Source organism: Pipistrellus hanaki, assembly GCF_964339955.1.
Source record: "Pipistrellus hanaki genome assembly, chromosome: 4".
Classification (NCBI taxonomy): Eukaryota; Metazoa; Chordata; class Mammalia; order Chiroptera; family Vespertilionidae; genus Pipistrellus; species Pipistrellus hanaki.
In genome coordinates this window covers 54,447,615-54,464,493 of record NC_140506.1, presented here as the reverse complement: position 1 = coordinate 54,464,493, position 16,879 = coordinate 54,447,615, and positions in this window count along the sequence as shown.

The following is a 16,879-nucleotide window of genomic DNA, read 5'->3' as shown; positions in this document are numbered from 1 at the left end:
CTATCCTTTGCTCAGCACTGTGGGTTTGGAAACTTTTCTAGGTTTTAGTTGCTTTTTTTTTTCTCTTCAATTTTATAAACCGTCATGAAAATTAAGCACTGAAACCAAGTGAAACCACAAAATTTGGTCTCAAAACAGCCTTGACTATCAAGAGAGCAAAATGTTAAGTTTATAGGCTCACTGAATGGGTCAGGGTTTTGGAAAATATTCACATTGTACTTGCCCCCTTTTGTCTCTACTTTCAACCCCAAACTAAGGAATCCCTTGGGATTTAAGGTTTTAATTTTAAGACAAATGCACTGTTTCTGGAGTTGTTAAAATTAAAACTACAATATAAATAAAGCTTATTATTGACTTTGAATTGAAGTATAGGAATTAAAGGTACAATTATATTGTCAGTGATTGTGAGAATGAAAGTAGAAAAGGTATGTTGTGTTTACCTTTTCTACTTCAATAATAATATATCCATTTTCTGTTCTATCTCTCACCGATAGAATGACAGATATCTGCTGCTCTCATATTTGGATACCACTAGAGGCTTCTTACTCAAAATTACATAATTTGCTTTGTTTAAATCCAACACTAATACCAAAACAAAAACAAAAATACCTTCTTTTGACTAGACGCCTTGTTAGAACATTGGTTGCTTCTTGTTAACTATTCATTCTCTTATGCATTTCTTTTACCTGCTAGAAAAAGGAGCAAAATCAACAGGAAAAAAAAATTCCACTTATTTACCCCCCTTTATATCTTATTGTGATAAAAAACACAACATGAGACCTATCTTGTTAAGAATTTTTTAAGTGTAAACAGTAGAGTATAATTAACCATAAGACTCCTTTTTAACAAACTTTTTTGGAATTCCCAGCCTACAACTTCCATTCATTTCGCTTTTGCCAGAATTGCCTCAAATGGCAAATCTCTACAGCAAGGTAATCTGTTAAATTAAGCATTTTCAATTAGACACAACATCACCATGACAAAAAATTAGCAATATTATTAGTAAGGAAAAATGAGGTAACAGATTTGTGCATTAAACAACAACCAGCAGTATTGACTGATTACAGCTGATTCACAAAAAATCAAAACAATAATTATTTTCCTTTACTTTTATATATCTAAGGATTAAGGAATATGTAAAAAAAAAAATTATAAATATTGGAAATGTAAATACAATTCTCTAACTGGACTTTGTTTTCTTTCAAATGTTAAAGTATGTAGGGTATGATGAGATTTCCACATTTGTAGTGCTTTTCCCTGGACAATTTACCAAAAGTCAAGATTATACTTTTTGCCTTTTATTTTATGTAGTATGGATTCCTACCCCATATTTTATAGACGTGACCTGCCTGGTGTTCTATGTAGAAAAATATTATAAAATAACTGTTATGCAGTTTTTATCTTCTTTTTTTCTAATCTCTTTTCCTTTCTGCCTTTCATCATGAGAACACCATTTTTTTAAAAAAAAATTGTCATTGATATTGTTTAAAAATCCATTGAATTATATGATCACCTCGTTTCCTAATAGAATTTAATAAAAACTATAGTTTTTCATCTTTCTACTGTAGATAACAAGTAACTTAACACCAGAGGAGATACATGGTATATTAATATATCACAAGTATGGCAGAAAACATAGATCCTCAAAAATATGGTTCTGGAGGAAAATAATTTTGAAATATTATGCTGAGGGAAGGTTTCTTGTATATCTCTTCAGCTTAAGAGAGGATTTGTTCTTTTTATTTTCCTGGATGAAATGGAAAGTAGTATATAAAGTAAGGGTTTTAACTTGTCTCTACCTGGGAAATGTTCTTCAATACCTTGATTGCTAAACAATTTGAACTTGGCATTAAATGCCCTTTGCAGAATGCAGGCTTCCCTATGTAGCTGTAAAAATGCAGTTTTAATATCTTAGGTTTGTTTTACTTGAGATATTAGGGTTATCAAATACATATTATGTAAATAACTACCTAAAACTGAATGGCAAATGGGGCTAAAATGAGGATGGAGATTTTGCTTGGGATGATGGACACATGGTTTAGTATGTACACGATGTTTTGTTGAGTTGCACACTTGAGAAGTATAAGGTTTTGTGAGCCAATGTCATCCCAAAATTTAATTTAAAAATACCACAGATAAGGTTATTAAAAATATGTTTTAAAAATAAAAATAAATTAAAAAAAACTAAAGTAATTAGATAATGATTCCCCCCTCCCCCCTGCAATTTACTGTGTTTCTGTCTTGTTTGGGTAAATACACGCTACCTAATAAATTAAGTATAGTCTGTAACATGCTGATTTATTTTCCAGGGTTAAAGATGAATGCTCAGTGATTGCCTCCACAGTTAATATTAAACACTGACCTGATCTAGTGCAGAGATCCCTGTGTGCCATTAAATTTCCACAGATTTGTTACTCCTGCCAAGGTTTTGCTCCTGGCATCTGATTAAAACTATAGGCCAATGTCTGTTTTTATCTACTTATTTTGATTTCCTCTTTGGATCTCTTCCCTTGCACAGTACTCATGACTCCTTGCTTTTTACATACTTTCTAGCATTTATTGTCTAGGTTTTCTTCTCAGTATGGTGTCATTGTCCAACTGCATGGCATACTTCCCTAGACAAGGATAATCCCCATCTTCATCATCACTCTACCATCCTGAACATGGTTGTAGCATAATAAGCACGAAGGCAATCACCAGTGACTCTAGGATCTTATAAAAATGCACCATATGCTTCTGTGAGCCAGAGTTTATTCCTGAAATCTATTCAAGACACTAAATTTTCAGTCTGGATGATGATGTCATCTAGCAGAATAGTCTTCTGGAGAAATTAATAGAACAGAATCGTTATTATTTGGGTTTGTTCAAATCCATATGGATACTCTTACTAGAGCATTCATTAAAACAATAGAATTTTGCTTTATAAGTATCAAGCTGAATTTATACTTATTTTACATAAAGAGGATAAGAGATATGCTAGGAATTCAGGATCTAATGGTAAAAATAATAACATACTATACTAATTTATTAATGTTATAATTCTTATTTAAAAAGAGAGGACATAGTTTAGATGAAGTTACTATTAAATAACAGGTTGTTTCTTAGTAGAGTAGACAGGTTGTTTCCTTCTATATCCACAAAAATATATGTTAAATACTCTCTATATAATGCTCCATTTATCTAGTTTCTGTATTTTGTGATGTCTTGTATATAATCACAATATTTTATGATTAATATTTATATTCTATTTCATGTCTCAACAATAGAATTAAAAATATGACCATAAAGATACAAATTATTTTCAATATTTACTTAATTTTAGTTTATTATAGTAAAGTGTTTTATGCAGCCAAAATATGTGGAAAATGAAGAAATACTCATTTGTATACTATCACATGTAAACCACAATAAATTTCAGACTGTCATAAGGAATAAGAAACATTTGTTTTAGCAAGTGGAGCTGCAGCCCAGCAGGGACAGATTCAGGTTAGCAACTTAGATTGTGTTCCACCTAGACAAAGGGAAGGGAGCCTTTCATAATGAAAGTTCCCACCCAGGTTCCCAATTAGGTCCATTTTAGGTAGATGATATATCCAAATTGTGCAGTTCTGATTGGTCAGCATAAATGTACCTGAAGATTCAATTTGTGTTGTGCTGATTGGATGGGGCAGGTCTCAGTCTCTTGGTAAAAAGAGGAAACTAGGGTTTCCCTGCCCTGATTGCCTCAGTGTAAATATGCAGGGCATCGTGAGGGAAGCCAAGAGAGGCGTTCCATCACCAAATGGCCATAAGGCTCTTATTATTTATAAAATTCGGGCAAACACTAAAAACTCTATTAATCAAAATATACATGTTCTAGAATAAGAAGCTAAGTATTGTACTATTCAAGATGTGAATCTCGGCAAATACTGTTTCTTCTTTTTTGTTTGACATGCAGTGTGGCCAGACAATCAGAACGGGTTTTCTTTTCTTATAATTTCAATCTGTAAACTCTTAATTTTGAAGAAATAGTTTTGTGCCTTTTGATAAAACAGTATTAGGACTGGCATAAACTTCACCTTATTTCAAAAGAAGCACCCTAGAAAGGGTCATGTTCACTGTGGAATGTGATGAATGATATCAGAATAAGGACACATCTCTGTAGGTAGAAGGTTAAGTTTTGTTTGTTTTTTTATTTGTTTGTTTGTTTGTTTTTTAATATATTTTATTGATTTTGTACAGAGAGGAAGAGAGAGGGATAGAGAGTTAGGAACATCGATGAGAGAGTCATCGATCAGCTGCCTCTTGCACACCTCCTACTGGGGATATGCCCGCAACCAAGGTACATGCCCTTGACCGGAATCGAACCTGGGACCTTTCATTCCCCAAGCCGACGCTCTATCCATTGAGCCAAACCGGTTTTGGCAGAAGGTTAAGTTTTAACTATAAGACATGAACATTGCACTAACAATCTGGGAAATAGCAGATCTAATATAATTTGGATAGCAAAGGCTTATCAATAATGTAAGTTTTAAATCTAGTATCCACCAACATAATAATGCCCAATAATGTTAGTTGTGTTCTCATCTTCAGCAATAAAATGTATTAATTAAGAAGTCTTGTCATTATTGCCATCAGTATTGTTTTATCACCATTATTATCATTATTCTAAGCACTCTGCCACAAGAAATCTATGGAGTAGGGCTAGGAACTATGGTGGGTTTTTTTTTTTTAAATATATTTTATTGATTTTCTTTTTTTTTTTTTTACAGAGAGGGAGAGGAATAGAGAATAAGAAACATCGATCAGCTGCCTCCTGCACACCCCCTACTGGGGATATGCCTACAATCAAGGTACATGCCCTTGACCAGAATCAAACCTGGGACCTTTAAGTCTGCAGGCTGACGCTCTATCCACTGAGACAAACCAGTTTCGTCTGGGAACTGTTTTTAATTACTATTTGGAGCTCCTCATGTTCCTTAAGTAGTTTAACCACTGATTAATTTATGCTCATAATCCAGGTTCCTATAGTTACCCAGTGTGAACTGGAAAACCAACACCTGGGAAGATTCTGGTGCAAATTACGAACGATCAGACCACTCTTAAGAAACATCAGAATGTCAAGGGGAAAGTGTTTTACTCCCCTTTTCTCCTCCATTCTGGAGAGTAAACACATGCACCACTTCAATGGGAAGTTGGAAATAATTGGCCTCATTTCTATAGGGAAGGCCAGGAGCTGTGTCAGAGAGGCAAACAGAGGTGTGTGCCCATGGTACAATACCGGAGGCACATCCAGTTGCAGATTCCTGTCAATGTCTGCATTGTACCTTTTTCTTATGATCATTTCAAGAGCATCTTATGGAGAGACTGGTATTAGTTTGGCTTTAAGAAGCTTTGTCTGGGATTTGGACAGAGTAGTAAATGCAAAGTCAAAACTTGAAACCTAGCTGAAACCAGTTTGGCTCAGTGGATGGAGCATCGGCCTGGGGACTGAAAGGTCCTGGGTTTGATTCCGGTTAAAGGCATGTACCTTGGTTGCAGGCACATGCCCAGTAGGGGGTGTGCAGGAGGCAGCTGATCGATGATTCTCTCTCATTGATGTTTCTATCTCTCTATCCCTCTCTCTTCCTCTCTGTAAAAAAATCAATAAAATATATTTAAAAACAAATAAACAAAAAAAAACTTGAAACCCATCTTCCAATAAAAGTCCACATCTGGCCAAAAGAATTAATGGAAGATTAAGCAGCAGCTTAATTTATCCTACTATAGGAATAGGATAAATGGGTACTTCATTGGAATTATTGTTTAAGTCCAGAGAAAGAGAAAAAAAATAAAACTGTAATGAGAATGAATGAAAAGGAGAAGGATGAAGGAGGACAAAGAAAGCTTATGTCATTTTTGAAAAATTATTGCCCTAGATGTTAATAACAATTTTTAACATTTAAAGGTTTCTGTGCATGCTAGTATTTATACTGTATGCACAGTTCATATGTACTTTCACATACCTCATTTATCTTCACAGAACTTTTATGAGATAGCTTTGGCAGGGGTTGCCAACTTTTTTTAATGAAAAAAAAAAGAAATCTAAATTATTTTCCTGATTTCCTTCCCAGTCATAAGGCATCTTTCTTTTCCTAACTAGCTAGCTTGTAATAAAGAAACAGCATTAGGAGTTATGCCCCTACGTTAAGAAGAACATCGAAAACATTGTGAAGTCACTGTTTTCATATTCATTTTATCAAAAAACTGAGACAGCTGAAACCAGTTTGGCTCAGTGGAAAGAGCATCGACTGTGGACGGCAAGGTCCCAGGTTCAATTCTGGTCAGGGGCATGTACATTGGTTGCAGGCACATCCCTGGTGGGGGTGTGCAGGAGGCAGCTGGTCGATGTATCTCTCCCATCGATGTTTCTGGCTCTCTATCCCTCTCCTTTCCTCTGTGAAAAATCAATAAAAATATATATTTTAAAAAATAACATGAGACATACATCTGTAAATATTGTAGAAGGAAATATTTAGTTTAGCATAGCCACCTATATTGAATGTTAGTAAAATTTTGATCTTTAAGTCTATGAAGAACAGCTATAGTATCCTGAGAAAGTAATTGGTGATGAGATATTCAATACTGACTTTAATTATACTAAATAGAATATCAGTTTGTAGCATCAAAGTACCTGTATCCAAGTTAGTAATGAACTTCTAGCCTCAAAACTGTTCTTTTACTTGCTTGTTACATCCATTCTTCTTCATTTAGCCTTCTTGTTATTTGCCAATAAATGATATAAATGTGAACATAAAATTGTCTGAGGCTGTAAAGTTGCACCAGATATTATGGGAACCTAGAAGAAATTTCATATACTACTAAGAGTACATCCTTTTTTCCTCTCTAATGCCACAAATGATTTCAATGAAAATGAGTCATAGTACCCAAAAAGAACTAGATATTGAACTTTATAAAAGTACAAGCAGACCTCACCGACAGGCAGTTCATCATGCTTCTACATTAAGGTATTAATTTCAACTTCAATCTTCCTGTACAACAAAAAGGAAGAAATTTTGATTATGGAGTAATGGCCTTGCTGAAATGACATAAATTATAGTTGAGGACATTAAAATTACACACTAAAGGTTACTTCCCACTCCTTTACATAGTAGATTTCTTCCAGTATAGTCAGGATTTCTTCTAAAAATAAATTAGATTTTTACCAAATAGGCTCTCTACTTTCCACATAGGACTGCTGCAATGTTCTTAGAAAAAGCTGTCAGAGGTAATTGTGTTATTTTGCATCACGTAATAGAGATATCTCATTGGACATATTATTGAAGATCCTTTCATGATGACATCACTATAAAATATGAACCTGAAACTTGCTAAAGCTCAACTTTGCAATCAAAGACAAATTGAAATTGTAGTCAAAATTATGAATTTTACAAGTGGAATATTTGTATTTGTTTTTTTCTGTCCTTTTTCCGCTTTCCCAATTATTTTTCACAGATTTTTATCAACATTTTGTTCAGAATTCCTTTAGCAACACTATATGTTTTTCTGAGGGTAGATGATATTCTAGCATCTATTTTAGCGGCAAAAGTTAACATTCTGAATATGGCAACATGGTTATTATTTGGTTTGAAAAAAGTCTCAAATTTTAGTATAACATGGATGTTTTAGGTATCGCATACATTTAATTTTAACAAAAAAAAAACATTTATTTTTCAGCTTTAAAGTTAAAATATATATGTTAAATATCTAATTGTGCAAACAATTTAGAATGATAAATAAGCCCCTCTTAGAATACAAGCCATCAGTCCTGCACACCAAAGACAAAAAATCAATTATTTATTTTTACATAATTTCAATCCATTACAAAGCCTCTGTACTGGGTGTGTGTACATATATGATACAAAGATTTCTGTATCATTTTACATTAACTTTTTTTTAAATAGATTTCATATATCAGGATGTATAAATGTACCTCCTTTTAAAAATGTTTATATTATATACGTTTACTAAATTATCCCCCAAATTGGTTTTTACTTGTTTTAAAAAATGCTATAATTAATGTCAGTGAATATATAAGAGTGAATCTATCTTTATAACTTAGTTTAAATATATATTGAAATATATATATGCACAATTTTTTCCAATCTGTTTTTCCAATTTAGTTACAAGTATGAGATTACCTGTTTCCATTATATTCCAAAACTAACGATATTTAGGATGAACCCTATAGAATTGCAGATTTATAGTTTTAAAATTGAATATTGGCTATGTCATAAGATTCAACTTACTATAATATTTATTATTGACAAATTTTTTAACACGCTATTTTTTAATATCTATAGTAAGAGACACAGCATGGGCTGGTCCCAGACCCATGTGTGCCAGATAAAAAATCAGGAATATCTCGGCTGTGGAATGAGTGAGGATTGTGGTTGAGTGAGACAGAGGGCTTCTGCAGTCCCAGTCATTGCTCTTAAATGTTCTGTGCATGGACTTACTTGAGATCACTTGCTCTGAGCTCCAGTGCTGGGGCAGCAGCCTGAAAGGCTCCAGGGACATACAGGAGGAACTTTATCTGGATCAGTGTGAGGGCTGGAGGGGCAGATTTCTCAAAGACAGAAGTGCTGGCAGAGGCCATTGTTTCTTTGCTGAGCTTTCCCCCCAAAGAGCTGGAAGGTGGGCACCATATCTGTCTCCATCAACCTGGCTAACACTATTTACTCTGCCCTAATAATACCCTGAGACCCTCATCCCACCCAGCTGGCAGGCTCACCCAACCTGTTTCCAGTTGCTTTTTTATATTGACAGCTTTTCTTAGTTCATGCTTCAGACTTACTTAAAATCTCTCATTGACATGCCAACAGCAATCAAGGATCAATTACAACAGAAGGGTGTACACAGCCCACATGGGGCCATACTTGGAGTGCCCACCTCATTTGACTGAGGTTGTGCTACTAGAACCTATGGCACACCTAGTATATACGGTCACTCTACAAAGCCTTGGAGACATAGCAGCTCTACCTTATTCATAGAAACCAATACAGGAGTCAGAATGAGGAGACAAAGAAATATGTATCAAATAAAAGAATAGAACAAAACTAAAAATAAGAAAGAAAGAAACTGGAAACAGGCAATCTACCAGATGCAGAGTTCAAAACACTGGTTATAAGGATGCTCAATTAATTTGCAGAATAAGCCGGGACCGGTTTGGCTCAGTGGATAGAGCATCGGCCTGCGGACTGAAAGGTCCCAGGTTCGATTCCGGTCAAGGGCATGTGCCTTGGTTGCGGGCGCGTCCCCAGTGGGGGGTGTGCCCGAGGCAGCTGGTCGGTGTTTCTCTCTCATCGACGTTTCTAACTCTCTGTCCCTCTCAATTCCTCTCTGTGTAAAATCAATAAAATATATATTTTTTAAAAATTTGCAGAATAAGCAAATGAACTCAGTGAGACTATCCATAAAGAGATAGAAAACATACAAATGAAACTAGGAAACATTAAAAAAAAAAAATGAGTCAGAAATGGAGAATACATTACAGGGAATCAACAGTGGAGTAGATGAAACAGAGGATCAAATCAAAGATTCTGAGAGATAAAGAAGTAGAAAATACCTAATCAGAACAGCAAAAGGAAAAAAAATGAGGATAGGATAAGGAGCCTCTGGGGCTTTAAGAATACCAACAGCCGAAACCGGTTTGGCTCAGTGGATAGAGCGTCAGCCTGCGGGCTGAAAGGTCCCCGGTTCGATTCGGTCAAGGGCATATACCTGGGTTGCGGGCACATCCCCAGTAGGAGGTGTGCAAGAGGCAGCTGATCGATGATTCTCTTTCATCAATGTTTCTAACTCTCTATCCCTCTCCTTTCCTCTCTGTAAAAAATCAATAAAATATATTAAAAAAAAAAAAAAAAAGAAAGAAAAAAAGAATACCAACATTCACATAATGGAGATGCCAGAAGAAGAATAAAAAGAGCGAGAAATTAAAAACCATTGTGAAAATATAATTATAGAAAACTTCACTATCCTTAAGAAGGAAGCAGACATACAAGTTCAGGAAGTGCAAAGTGCCAAACAAGATGAACCCATAAAGACCTACACCAAGACACATCATAATTAAAATGCCAAAGGGTAAAGACAAAGAGCGAATCTTAAAAACAGCAAGAGAAAAGTAGTTATCTGTAAATGAACTCCCGTAAGACTGTCAGATGATTCCTCAACAGAAACATTGCAGGCCAGAAGGGACTGGCAAGAAATATTCAAATTGATTAAAAGCAAGAACCTACAACCAAGATTCCTCTATCATTTAGAATGGAAGGACAGATAAAGAGTTTCCCAGATGAAAAGAGATTAATTTAAAACATATATGAATATAGACATAAACCATGGACACAGACTATAGTTTGGGGCAAGGGAAAGGTAGAGGAAAGGTAAAGGGGTGAAATGAGGGACATCTGTAATGCTGTCAATAGTAAATTAAAAAAACAAAACAAAACACACATTTTCCCAGATATGAAAAAGCTAAAGGAGTTTATTATCACCAAACCAGTATTATAAGAAATGTTAAAGGGTCTTCTTTAAGCTGGGAGAGGGATTGGGGAGATGCTTTAAAAAAATGAAGGAATTAAGAAAAAGTACAAATTGATGAATAGTCACCATCATAGTTACTTATACAGTGGTGCCTCACACAACGAACTTAATTCATTCCAGGAGCAAGCTTGTTATGCGAAAAGTTCGTTATGTGAAACGCGTTTTCCCATAACAATACATGTTAAAAAAAATAATTCATTCTGTAGCATAAAATATGCTAAGATGACATAAAAAAAAATATGCTAAGATGACATATTTTTATTTAGATACATCTAAAAACATAATTTTTTTTAAAAAAAACACACATTTTTTTAATTTTAAGATAGACTAAGTAGAGTCTACCGAATCTTGCACATCTTCATCCATTTTCTGCTTTTTGGCCGATGGTTTCATGAAAAACCTGTCCAAAGTTCGCTGTGCGAGACGTTCGTTATGCGAGGCACCACTGTACTGTAAATGTAAGTTACAGCATAAGTAATCTACACTAATAAAAGAGAAACATGCAAATCGACCATCACTTCTTCATGCCCACCAGCCAATCAGGAGTGAGTATGCAAATGAACCCAACAAAGATGGAACCAGCTCCCCCTCTCCACTCAGCCGCTCTGGACCTCTGGGCAGCATGCATGAAGGCGTGGAGTAGCTGGGCATGGCAGGATGCCTGCTATGTGGGGAAAGGCAGGGGGTAGAGGGAGCCAAGGGAATGGTGCTCCAGCTGGAGCTAAAACTGAAGGTTCTGGCAAGTGCGAAGACTAAAGGCAGTGGCCAGAGCAATGTCCTGGGTCCTAGGTGCAGGAGGAAAGCCAGCAGCCAGGGAAAGGAAGACCTATTGCACTAATCTTCATGCAGTTGGCCTCTGGTTTAGTAAATAATATTGTAATAACTATATTAGTAAGTCATAGATTCGCTAAGCACAGGGTTGTACACCTGAAACTAATATAATATTGTATGTAAACTGCAATGAAAAAAAAAAATATGGAAAGTCAAAAGGTTTATTTTATGGGTATAAAATTTAAAAAGCCAACAAATACTTTTCTTTACTTACCGTGTTCTGCTATATTTCTAAGTTCAAATATCAACATCTTTATTTCACATCAAAATATTCAGGATAATTTAGATTCCAATTTAGAATTATTATAATTTATAGAAATTTGATGTAAGACATGATTATCTTAAAGAGGGGGCTATGAGAGGCCTCCTTAGAAGAATGTTGATCTTTCAACATCAAAAGGATTTGAAGACAAAAAAAAACCACAAAAAAAAAACAAAAACAAAAACTTACGATATATGCCAATTGCAGGATTATTTGTAGGAAAATTTTATAGATATTTGTGCTAATAACTCTAATTCATATAATTCACCATGACCTCAAATTTTTCCATATGAAAATCTGACTAACATGGTCCATTCTATGGATTCATGTTAAGAGCTTTACCCTATTCCAATCACTTGTATAAGCAAAATACTACTAAATGTTGTACATTACATACTGTGGGTTGGATGGTAAAATTTTACAAAGCATTGAACTTAGGATAAAAAGGATGGATTTTTCTCTGGAATTTATCTTTCTAACCTTAGGAGTTTCATAAAAGTTTCATTTTATCTTACTAAAATAAGTCAAAATGTCCCTAACCAATTCTGATCCTTTTGAAACTTGAATTTCTATTGTGACAAAAACCAACTTTTTACAGATTTTATTCTACTTTGCAACCCAGTACCCTTCTATAGTTCCCATTTTAGTATAAGCTTATTGATAACCATAAATTGTCCTGCAGTAGGTTCTAATACCAATCTCTAGGCATTTGTTTCTCACTAAAGAACACATGTAAGAGTTTAACTCTACATGTCTAAAAATATTTTTATTAATATATCAATGATTATTTCAAAACACTTATTACAAAGTCCTTAGTCATCCTAGCTGACAATTCTTAAAGTTTATAAAAGGATTATGCTTTTTACTTACTATTTTTTCTTCTTATTTTTAGATATATAAGAAATCAATAGATACATTCTTATAAATAACTAAAGGCCCAGTACACGAAATTTATGCATAAATAGGGTCTCTAGTGGTTGCTGGCTGCTGGCCAGGGCCTCCCTTCCCCCAGCTGCCTGCTGCCACCACTGGCCCGGGGGAGGAGCCACAGGCAGTTGGCCAGCTAGCCCTGCCCCCTTGTCGAGCTCCTGGTCAAACTCCCAGTTAAGGGGACAATTTGCATGTTAGGCTTTTATTATATAGGATAAAGCAATAATAATAATGCCAAAATTTATCAGTCAATGTCCCAAATTTTACCCCCATATTTCATTTGAGTAAGTTACCTTAGAGATTGTTTTTTGCATTTTATATTTATATGTAAAATAGAAATGTATTTAGGGGTACTCATATTTACATATATTATTATTTAATATATTTATATTTCCACTATATTCTTTTATATGTAAACATTTTGCTTTTTAGTTTATATTTCTTGCCCATAATTTTCTTCCTTATTCTTTTTAACTCTTAGAATTTATAATATGGCTACAACATAAAAATTATCTATCACTTTCCACGGAGGCATAAATTTAGGTTGTTGTATGTTTATTATGTGTGATTTGGATGCTGCCATATTGTGTTATGGGATCCCTGCCATCTTTGTTGCAGTGTGATAGTCAATTTACATATCCCCTCTTTATTAGATGAGATATACACACACACACATATATAATTTAATTTAATTTTACTGGATAATATATTACAAAATTCTAGCAATTGAATGCCATAATGCTGTTTCTACTTATAACTTAGCAGCCCAATCCTCAGCCAATGATTAATGCTATTGTAATGAGGATAGCATTTTGATGAATAGCAGAAATTACAGCCATGCCTATATAAAAATCGTGATATCATAGCTTATATTTCCATATAGCTACCCTTTAGGAATAAAGGTATATTTTCACAGCTATTATAATTTGATTGAAGGAGAATTCAGATTAAAAATGTCATAAATTTGGGGTCTGACAAGTTTCTACCTTTTGTCAACTGTTCCCTGGAATTAGGTGAGGATAGTGGCACATAAACTCATAGCAATGCTTAAATTTTACTATGACTGGAATTCCATCGAATTGAATAAAAACACTTATTCTGTATCTTCTTTTAGCTTTATCATTTACTTGACAAAATTACATATTGTATTTTCCGGCGTATAAGATGACTTTTGAAAGGAAAAAAAGTCAACCGAAAATCGAAAATTGGGGGCAAAAGACCAAAATCGTACAAAAATTACCTGCAGATCTTGATGGCTAAGTAAGTCTTTTCTTTAAAGTGGGGGTAGTCTTATACAGCGAATATAGGCCTAAACCTATGTTTTAACTGTAAAATTAGGGGTCGTCTTATAAGCCAGAAAATACGGCCATAGATTAACATTCATGATGGGGAATACAAAACCCATTCAAGATTGTCTAATGAAATTGAAAGGTGGCTTAATGGCTTGAAAAGATGAGAAAATATATTAATCTCTTATTTTCTGAAATCACAATTTTCTGAGGTTTTATTTCATATTTTAAACTTACATTTTGATAACCTTCTGGTTAACTTTTGTGTGTCTAACAAAGGCTGTCTTTTCCACACTTCACATTGGAATCACTAAATTATGATGATTTCTCTAGAATAGTAATTTCTGTTTGAAAAGAGACTGAAAATATTCAATGATAACAGATAAATCAGTTTTAGTCTAAATTCCATCTCCTCTAGGTCAAAGTTTCTACTGAAAATGTCAGAGAGTATTCCTCATAAGATTTTTAAAATGAAATATGGTCCAGTTTTTGAGACAATGTAATCTGGATCTAATTTCCAGTTTTTAGAAACATGTGATCTTAGATAATTTACTCAAACTCTCTGTGCTTTCATTTTCCCTTCTGAAAACAGTGGATGATGATACTTTTATCCTCAAAGAAGACTAAATAAACTATTTTTTCAAGTAAATAGTTTAGCACAGTGCCTGGAATAAATATTAAGCACCAGATATGATTTTATCTTCTTTACACTACCCATTACATAAAAGTTCCATTTTTATCTTACTAAAATAAGTAAAAATGTCCCTGACCAATTCTGATCCTTTTTAAATGAATTTTTATTGTGACAAAAAACAACAACTTTACTTATGTATAATATTAACAACCTCGTGTTTCAACCAAAATTTGAAAACAATTATCTCAGCCTAGCATTTTAAGTAATGATAGGTTCCCAAAGATGAATGAAGCAAAAGGTGCTATCGGAATCATTATACTTCTTGGATTCTTCTTGCATTCTCTCAAAGTTTAGATGATATCAAACATTGAAGTATGTAAGACTACAGCACAAATATGGATGTGTGTGTTGTGTGTGTGTGTGTGTGTGTGTGTGTGTGTGTTTGTACTAGTTGATCGAGAAGTTAATAGCATACTTTAAAACTGATTTCTTTTGTGGCCTTCCAAATACTGTAACTTTTTAAACTTTTCTATTTTTTTCCTGTATGAGAAAGAATGAGAATTAAAAGGGAGGGGGGTGGTGAGAGAAAGAGAGGGAGAGAGAAACATCAATGTGAGAGAGACACATAGATGGGTCCTCCCACATGCTTCTTGCTAGAGGTAGGAAATGAATCCTCAACTCAGGTACATGCTCAAGACTGGGAATCAGACCCATTACCCATTGCTGCTCCCCCAAATCTAACATTGATCTTTCCTTAAGAGTATATCCCAAAATTATGCTCTTTTTAAAATTTGAATACATAAAGATATTGCTAAACATAAAATTCATATTTTCTCATGATGTTCCAAGCATATGGAGCATTGAGATATATGTATAATGATTGTGGTTTTGCTACAGAAACTCACATGGTTTGTTGTCTTTGAAATGGTCATAAATAATACACACACACACACACACACACACACACACACACACATGTTTACCTAAATAACTTGTGGTTATTATTGTATTGTTGTCATTGTTGTTATCACGTAGATGTGTTTGATCTTTGTTGAGCTTACCTTTTTTCTGGTCACTGAAGAAATCATTACACATAGTGTGAATCCATCTGTGTCTCAGTCCCTGGCAGTGGGAATGGCACCTCTACTGTCTCACTGTGCACTGTTTAAGACAAGCAAATTACACAATCAGAATTTCTGTCTGAAGAAAAATGCTTCCTGAAACTTGATCTGGTGTTCGTTTACATATTTGATATGTACCTGTGTTGGGTTTTTGTGATTTTTATTTATATTTTCCCACTAATCCTACTCTACTAACTTTGGTCCATTTCCTATTCTGAGAGTAATTCATTGCCCTCACAATTAATGCTACTTTTGCTTTTACATGAATCCCCTGTTGGGGAATATTTATATTCATAAATCCTATTTGATTACTAACCGCACAGTGTTTATGGCTATAGTTTAGTCTATATATAATAATATTCAGTGTCCATATCAGTATTAAATACTTGATTATGTTTTTATTGACATGTCAGAGGTTAATCAATATGCCTAGAGTCACATTCATCATATATGAATGGGTATTTAAAGGTAAATCATATGTTGAAATGAGCCTTTTGAGATTTATAATGGCAGGTGTGCAGTTAAAATAATGTTGAAGTCATGTATTCTAGACTTGCAAAAGACCTAAATGTTGATACCTATACTCTGAACCTTATATGACATCTGTTTATTGTGGTTTTCTTTTTTTGTATCCTCTTAACAAGATATTCTCATACACATTTTTAAATGAGACAATTATTGTTAGAGATGTCAAATAACTTTTCTAAAGCCATATAGTTAAAATGTGTCCAATGACAAGGTTCTATATTTTCTTTTATAGTATGCCTTATATTTTAGTGTCTTTTAATGTGAGAATAGTTTAGCACATTTCTCTAGACAAGAATATGATGTAATGCTTGACTACTGAAGAGAGGCAAATAGGAAGCTGGCAATTTAAACTAGCTTCACTGCTTATTAATTCAGTGAAATTACATATTTAATTTTAATAAATATGTAATTCAGTGATATTACATATTTAATTCAACTCTTTATATACTCTTTTCCCCAATTGTGATAGCCACACTTCCATATTCACTTTTGAGGAGTACAAGGTTATGTCATGGTAAAAGTGTTAGGACCTTATTTTATTGTATAATCAGATTCATGCTCTTATGCCATTCTGGTAATCTTTTTACTCTAAAAAAAAGTCTGACATAGTGTGGAGCTTTTGGCTAACTGGGTTTATAAGTAAGCTCTGATAGCCATGGTTTTTCAATCTTGGTACTATTGAAATTTGGGTTGGATAATTATTATGTTGTGGAGGATCTCCTTT